Genomic DNA, 8,206 nt, shown 5'->3' with positions numbered 1-8,206 from the left:
ATCCTCTGGCACTCAGGGAGTGCCACGCTGTCCTAACGTGGTCCCTGGCCCACGAGCTTCAGCTGCCGGAAGCCCKAACGGGTGCAGAGTGAGGGAGACGATTTCCCTGCTTGCTTTTCCAATTGTCTTGGGGTTTTTTGGCTTAAAAGCCAATATCTGGAATAACTTTTCTGTGGTTTATTTTTTTCCTTCTTGCTCTCCGTTCCCATTTAAACAGGAACACGAAACAGTTCTCATGGAGATTAGTGAGCAACGAGCTTACAGAGTGGTCTCTTAACAGTTTTTATTATTTGATCAAGAGTAAAAGCTCCCCGTGAACCATTAGATTTTGCCATATGAATACATTTCCAGGCAATTTAAACAATGCSTATTATGTATTTAATAGACCATCACAGGTCTGAACTGTATCTTACTCTGTTATATGAGGCCACGACCATACTGATATGAATATTTGTATTAAACTTACTGTACATCTGAACACTTACCAATTGGCTGCATTGTTTACTTTGGCCTTTTTTTGTTTTCTGATACCAAAATGCCCACTCCATGTTTTTGACTAGTGCCCTGCAAAATGTTATGGTAATAACCAACGTGGTTTTGAATTTAACAGCAGCATCAAAAGAAAGGGGGACTTGCAAAAGATTGCTTCCTCTTCAGGCAATTTTTAAAATTTTTAAGTGTGACTGTACTTAAATTTGAGCATGTTCTTAACTGGGAAACCAGTGGCTACTTTCAGTCGCTCAAATGCCGAATTAGAAGGAAAGAAAACCAGCAACAACAGAGAGGTGTGAGGGAGTGTAGACAGGGGCGGTCGGCTGAGACGGGGCCGGGGCCGGGGCCGGGCCCGGGAGAGCCCCCGCCGGCCGCGGCGCCCGCGCTGCCCCGCGGCCCGGTTTGCGGCGGCGCGCGGGGCGGTGCGCGGGGCCGCGCAGCGCCGCGCAGGCTTCCCCCCCCGCGGCGCTGCCCGCTTCCCGAGGCGGAACCGGCGAAAGCAGCTATCTGGCAGCAATTTGCATATTTATGGTGCCTCCTGCCGTTCCCTGTGATTGCTTTACAGGCAGGAAAGGTAAGAGAGAAAAAAAAAAAATGCATCCCCCCCTTTAAAAAAAATGGGGGAAAAAAGGATCATACGTGCACGGCGGCGCTGATACAAGACTAATCCTTGCAAAGCCGCTAGCAGGGAATGTGTTTACCAAACAATATTTTTGTCTTAGGATTTGAAGGCAGCTTTGTTTTTTTGTTTTTGTTTTTTAAGTTCCAAGGCTGAAGATGCGAGGTCCATGATTCTGTGAAAACTGCTAGAGAAAAGCACTGATCATTTCAGTGAAAAATAATTAGCCTCGTCATATTCACTGAATGTATACATCTAAGGAGGAGGCAATCCTTGGAGAATGGGAAAAGCATTCAATAGACACTTTAAAAGTATAGTGTCATGGTACATATATTTTTTAGTCCCACTCATAAGCAATGTACAAATGTGCAGTATGGCTTTGAATATAAAAGCTAATTAGGTCTCAATAGAGAATAGTTTCATTTTTATTGGTTCTGAGTGCAACGGCTGTCTAAGATGCACCTCGGCTCTGAGACACTTTTGGCCTTCTTCGTAGGARCTGTCGCTGCCGCAGCCGTTGCCCCATTCGAATACGTACGGTCAGACACCCGCAGCTCTGGGTAACAGCTTTTCTGGGCTGCTCTTAGGTCTGTAGCTCCCCTCCCTGCGCAGGGGCGCCGAGCGGGGCAGCGGGGGGGTGTTCGAGCACCGGCCCGTGTGTTGGACCGTGCTGCTCCATCCATACCGAGAGCAACCGTCCCGCTGGCTCCGGCGGCGAGGAACGAGTAGGAGGCTGACGGGCTGATACGGCTTGCGTTCCCCTCGGATTTTCTGTAGCACTTACTGCTGTAGCACTCCAGGGCTGGTGTATTTCAGCACAGATAGTCTGTGGGTCTCTCTGTATGTTTGCATCTCTCTCCCTCTCTCTTCAGGTACACAGATACCGTGAAACTTCATACAAGAGGGAAAATTAAAGCCTAAATTGTGAATACAATAATTTCARTATGGTAATATTAAACATTGTTAGTATTTCTGATTTCTGTATTTAATTTATTTTGCTTTTTTTTTTTTTTTAATGCTGGGCAATAGTTACTCACTGAACAATGGCATTAGTACAATAATTTCCCCACCTCCACCCCAGCATTCATACTTAATGCACATCAGCTTTCTATGTAATACTATACAATATACTTGCATGCTATTTTAATTGAGTGAAATCTTATTCATACTAGTGGTAGAAAGCATTCTTTTCACTGCAGTCAGAATTCATATTGTGCTGTAAAAATTATATGTGCTGACAATAACAAATGGTGGCATAACTATCCAAACTGCTCAAAGAAGTATGCTCTTATCACATATTATTCATCGGCACTCCTGCTACACCTCAGCGCTGCATCTTTCTGTGCAGCTTTGGGCTATATAATAATACATTATCCTGACTACAGAGAGTTGCATTAAAATATTATTGTAAGCCTTCTAACAATTAAACTGGAATTTTGCACATAAGAAAGAGTTGCACAGAATAAATATATCAAAGAAAAAAATCCCCAGTAAAACTGTTATTTTTAAATTAAGAAAAAGATCTCTACCATCTCCATAATGAATTCTCTCTTTTCTCTCCAGATCCTCATGCAAAACATTTCRTGTAGCACATGCATTTCTTCTTCTGTGAAACTAAAAGTCAAAGTTAAAGTCAGAATAAAATTATTATAGAGGATGATGGTTTTACTTGTTAAATTTCAGGTTAGTGCTATTCTAAGCGATTAAAAGTTGAAGCTTTAAAAATCACCCCAACAGAAGTTACTTACAAAAGATGCACACAGAATCAAGGCCCTAATCTAACAGAACACTTGAGCACATGCTTACTTTAAGCATGTAGGTACAGCTGATGTACCAACAGATAAATATACATTTAAGGACTTTGCAGTACCCAAGACCAAGTAGCTTGGTCTTGTAGAGGGATATATCAAGCAGGGCTAGAGGAAGAAAATCCTTTTCTATTGCAGTTGTTTCCTAACCTGTCTTCAAGTCAAGCATGCAAGGAACTAGGAGAGACTGCTTTCAGTGGCATAAAAGAAGTACAACTAAATCTTTCTTCACCTTGTTTAGCAAAACAACCAATATCTCATTGGAAATAACTTCTTTTTTGTTGCTGAAATTTGCATTTGATGTCTCAGGTTAATGAATTATTTTTGTCATTCTCCAAAATCATTTTTAAAGGCAATGGAGGTATAGCTGGATTTGTTTTGGTATGAAAACATGTTTGCAATTCCTCCTTTTCCTTGCTGCCAGATCTGGAGTAGAATATTACAGACTTCCCCATAGGGACTGATGAGAGCTTGAGCCTCTTGGGTCTAACCTTGCATGGAAGTTTGAAGAGCATTGCCTTATGATCCTACAAAGATCCTGTTCCTAAACAACTACTGGTTAAAAGATCGGTAGTTGCCCCACATAATTTACATGGTCRGAATCAGAGTCTGAGCTGGGCAGACTTTCTTCACTGAGCAACAGGTATTTTGGACATGAAGTGTGACTATGTTGGACATGCTGCTATTTTTCACCTTGGGATGTATCCCTGTTAACCTGTGAGAGCGACACATATATGCAACRGGGGTTCCTAGGACCAGTGCCTGCCATGCATCGGGGAACAACTGTGGTCACAGAAAACTGGAAGCAGGGAACAAATTTCCTGTTGGCATGTGTTAGTATCAAACACTGATTACCCCTATCCATTTTTTTTTTTTAAGTTACAGGGTGTTGGGACCTACTGCAGAGCTGGAAGCAGCCTGATTTGCTTTTTGTTGAACCTTACCAAGAATTTGACCTGCAGGGCTGGGAGCCTGGCTTAGCCTTTCCTGTCCACACAGCCTGCTCATCACTTTTGAGTTCAGCTTCCTCTGCTCTGGTGGGTTGTATCTCCCTGTGGCAGTTGGCCGTAATTCTTTACTTTGTACGAGCCAGGAAACTCCCCAAACTCAGCAGCCAAAGTCAGAAGACAAATCAAAAGGGACACTTGTGTTACTGTGCTGTCTTTCTGCTTGTAAGATTTAAGTTAGTTGCTTAGTAAATTAGTGGATGACTAGGGATCTTAGCAGAGATTCAAAGGATGGGTTGGGTTTTCATCAGTGTCTGCAATGCAAAATGGCAGGGTTGTACTGTACACCTCAGGAGGGGGAGATCAGTGGAGTTAGATGTGGATCTTGCTGACCACATCCAACCAAGATCAGATCAAGTGGGTCTTGCATTACACAGAGACCGACTTCGCCCAGTACTTCATTTCAGAACAACATGCACATGAAAACCTGCGGTGAGGGAGCCTGACACGTAGTCAAGACTTCTGAAACCAACAGAGATGGTCCTCACRAGCTCAGGATTGCAGCACAGTGTCCCTATTTTGTAAGCATTTGGTGAGCTGGGCATGAAAACTTTGTAGGGTCTGGCTCCACTAGAGGAATCTGTTCATGTCCTGGGACTTGTCTTTCCTGGGCTTGTCATAGTTTTGCATTAGRGTTAAAGAAAATTCCAAGTCCTTACCTTAACCAACCCTGCCTGCTTCAGCTCAGTGTGACCCAAAGTGATCAAGAGAAAACTCGTCTCTGAGAAACAGAGGTTTACAGCTAGTGAAAAATGATAGAGCAATTCTCAGTAAAATTCCTTGTAACACAAAGCCATACTTAAGCTTACACTTAATGTTCAAAGTCAGATAGCTCATCCCTTTCGAAACACAGTCATTATGACTGTTCTGATGCCAAGGCACAYGTGGGACTCATTTCCACACATCTAGGGGAAAATCCCCAGGAAGAGGAAAAGCATCTGAGAAACTGTTGACTTAGATAACAAAGTGACCAACTCTATCTCAGTTATTTTCTTGTCCCGAGCTATTCTCACTGCATGTATAGACAATTAAGTTGACCTACTCATGGTACTACATTGTGCCAGAAATATATTTTGGATTGCTGGTTCAGTGAACACCTGCCCTTCTTGGCATGATGGTGCCAATTAGGTCAGGGAGATGTTCTCCTTCAAATATATCGTGGCATAACTGATGTGCAAAWTAGACACCTTTTGTAAGCTGTACCTGAGGCATTTATGTTCTCTATCTTACATATTTAGAACTCTCTTTTGAGATAGATTTAGGTGGCATTTCTTTCTCAAGGGCTCTTCATCTGTGTATGTCTACACATAGGTGTGCAAATTTGGCATGCATGGCTCATGAACTCCTCTGTGGTGGTGTAGCTTTAACTTATGTATGTATATACACACTGTTCAGTATGCAGCTTCAGAAAAACTAGAAGTACCAAATTCATACCCTAGATGTCAGTAAAAGAAAAAAACATTAAACCCCATTAAAAACGTTTTATAAAGGTCTGTGAATCAAGCACTGTGTTAGCCAATTATTCGTAAGATAATTCCCTATATGGACTGACACTTTTGCATCCCAAGTTTCAGCTCAATCAAATTTACACAGCCCAAGTTATAACCTCTTCAGGGTGGCGACTGCAACAGGAGCACCGACAGACGTTAACTGCTGTGCCTCTTCAGTAACACAGGCTCAACTGCCTGACTCTGACAGTGGCTGCTGGTGCTGTTATAATTAAGAATCTGTCTGGATTTTCATTACAGGTCCAGGTTTCAAGAGGTTTTAAATGCATATATTTTAAAGTGTGTTGGCTTGAAACCTAGGATACAAACAGCCAGGGATATATTACATGTTTATTTATAAAAATAAAAAGATACACAAATACTAAAACGATACAGAATGACCACTAGCTAACTCTGTATCTGCATACTAGAGCAGTACAAACTAAAACCACGGTTTGGCTGAAATTAAGTATTTGATTGAAAACGAGATTTTACGTGCATTGTTTTTACCTAGCACCTTTCCCGTCTCCCCTGCTTGCCTGCCCAGGCGCAAGCGAGACCGTTGCTWGTGCAGAAGCGTACGCTTCAAAGGAGAGTTTTGCCATTTGAAAGCCGGGGTCCCGAGTGCTTTGTGCTGTTCATTTTTATAGTCATCCCCAGAAAGCCCAGTCGGGGTTSAGGGCTCTGTCGTGCTACATGCCTAGAGCAGCCTATAACAAAATCTTTCTGTCACCTGGCGCTCGTGTGTTTGTGTTCCTGCATGGACTCCCTGCTCCTTGCGATGCTTGCTGGTTAACTGCTTGCAGAATTGGAGCTCATTTGAGCATTTATTAAAAAAAGAAAAGAGAAAAGGGAAACCAATGTACTAAAGCTTCTCAGACTGGAATACTAACGCGAATACTATTTCTAGAACGTGCAAGGGCTTTGCTCATTCATGGGGAGTSAGCCCGGGACGATCGCTTCCACCCACGTTGCCTCTGCCTGCCTGAGACTGTCAGCCGTGGGGTAGGAAAGCACCCTCTTCTATCCGTGGTTATGTAACGCAGCACATCCCTCGAGAACTGGCATCATTCTGGAATTTGTATTTGGTCCTAATGCTCCATACTGAATTGGCAAGTGAGATTCCTGCTAGGAATGAATGACAGTTGGAGCTTAAAAGCAGGAACATTTGCCCGCTAAAGTTGCTGAACTCGCTCACTGCCAAGTCTGTCACTGAATTAGCAGATAGGCAGGGAAAGCAGTTGTGGCAGAGCGCAACTGCCCCCCACCCCTTATCTTGGGCCCAGCTGACCACAAATAACTGACAGCTCCCAGTGCTGACCAGGAGGAACTAGGCGATACTGGTTGCAACTAGTAAGGTCAGAGACGGGCATGAGATAAGCAAAAAGGATATATTTTCCCCAACACGACACGAGAGCAGCAAAAAGGGTTTATCTCCACACCAAATACCGTATGACCATGAGTCGAACTCCGTGCCCATAAATAGCGCTGCAGCCTAGAGCCCACTGAGCTCTCCCGCACGGCAGCGGGCTGCGCGGCGGTGGCGCTCCCCTCGAGCTGGGACGCCTGGCGAGGTTAAGAGAACCTCTGACAAGAAAACGTTGGAGAGGTAAGAAACTGCGAATAACAAATGTGCGGTGAGATTCGCTTGCTGCAGTGGCTGCACTGTATTGCCATCTTCAATGCATTTGTTTGCAATAAACCCAGAATTAATACCTTCCCCCGCCTCATGACAGCAACATGCAGTACTAATTGTACTGCACTCCTTTGCAGCTTTAGGTCCCAATCCTGCATGAGAAGACCATGCGCCTGTATGTAAAGTGGAGAAAGGTCGTACTTCTCAATTTTTGGCAGTTTATTGCTCTTGATACAGTGACCTCTGAGCATCCTGCAAGCTTGAAGGGGTGCAGGAACACATTATTTCTCGGACAGATAGCTGAGGCATCAGAAGAGGGGTAGATAAATTTTGGCAGATTTACATCTTAAATTAACATTTGCAACATAAATGTTCTCACCTGTTCACTCTGCCTTGCTGCTGCAGGTTACTGCCCCTGCTCCTGGGACGGCAGAGTGGGACAGGGACCTACGCTCTGCCCTCAGGAGCTTGAGGTCATTACCTGGAGGTTGAGGGGCTCCAATTCACCTGTGACAAGTGGAAGTGGGACTGCTGAAGGGGCTGCAGCATCCACCCTTGCTTTCCTGGAGGATGTTCTTGCTTTGTAACAACGACGGCTGCTCAGCTAATGAGGCAGACCCTTCTGGGGGGTTGATTTACCTTTGTGTAGACAGCCTGAAAACCACCATGGCGTTGGTTTTCCATGCCAGCGCRTACCGTGGAGTTTGCCCAGGTGCAGCTGAGATGTGGGGCCGCATTTCCTCATGCTGACTTTGCTCTGGGGCCAGGAATGTCCAGTGAAAGAAYGGCTAAGAGGATAGCAGCTCAAACCATTGCAGCGTGACTGCGGAGCATCCTACGGGACTCGGGCAAAGAGAGAGGCTGTGGAGAGCCAAAGGGGGCACGGAAGTTTGCAGGAGTCCTCACAGCCTAACCACCGGGCCATCTTCAGCGCCTGGCTGGGTTTGTTTTCACTTGCCCTTCTACCTAGCAGCGTTTTTAGGCACTGGCAGGTCGGAGTATTTTTAAGCGTTTTCAAGCGCCGTGCTCGCTAGCCTCATTAGTGTAACTAACTCCTCGCACAGCAGCATCACCTTGTAACAGACACAGAGAAGCCCAAAGGAGCTCCAGGGTCCGAGGGGCGCTGCGGAGGGGGGCGCGCTGCAGGCCCCGAGCGG

The 8,206-nt window shown here is 44.9% G+C and overlaps 1 long non-coding RNA gene across 4 annotated transcripts in view; it reads right to left on the bottom strand.

Moving 5' to 3' along the window:
* Positions 1-1,514: 1,514 nt before the first annotated feature.
* Positions 1,515-8,206, bottom strand: part of LOC146599104 (uncharacterized) — an 8,543-nt gene continuing 1,851 nt past the window's right edge. For 2 of the 4 annotated variants that reach the window (XR_014895096.1, XR_014895099.1), the window contains 3 exons: positions 4,586-4,668; positions 2,641-2,725; positions 1,515-2,028 (listed from right to left, as the gene is read on the bottom strand). This is a non-coding gene — a long non-coding RNA (uncharacterized LOC146599104). Of the gene's footprint in view, positions 2,029-2,640; positions 2,726-4,585; positions 4,669-5,532; positions 5,731-8,206 lie in introns of all 4 variants that reach the window. The other 2 variants (XR_014895098.1, XR_014895097.1) reach the window with 2 other exon arrangements.

This window comes from Rhea americana, unplaced genomic scaffold (genome assembly GCF_003343005.1).
Source record: "Rhea americana isolate MKP2758 unplaced genomic scaffold, rheAme1 scaffold_146, whole genome shotgun sequence".
NCBI lineage: Eukaryota > Metazoa > Chordata > Aves > Rheiformes > Rheidae > Rhea > Rhea americana.
Note: the sequence above shows the minus strand (reverse complement) of the source record. Positions and strands in the feature narration are given on the sequence as shown.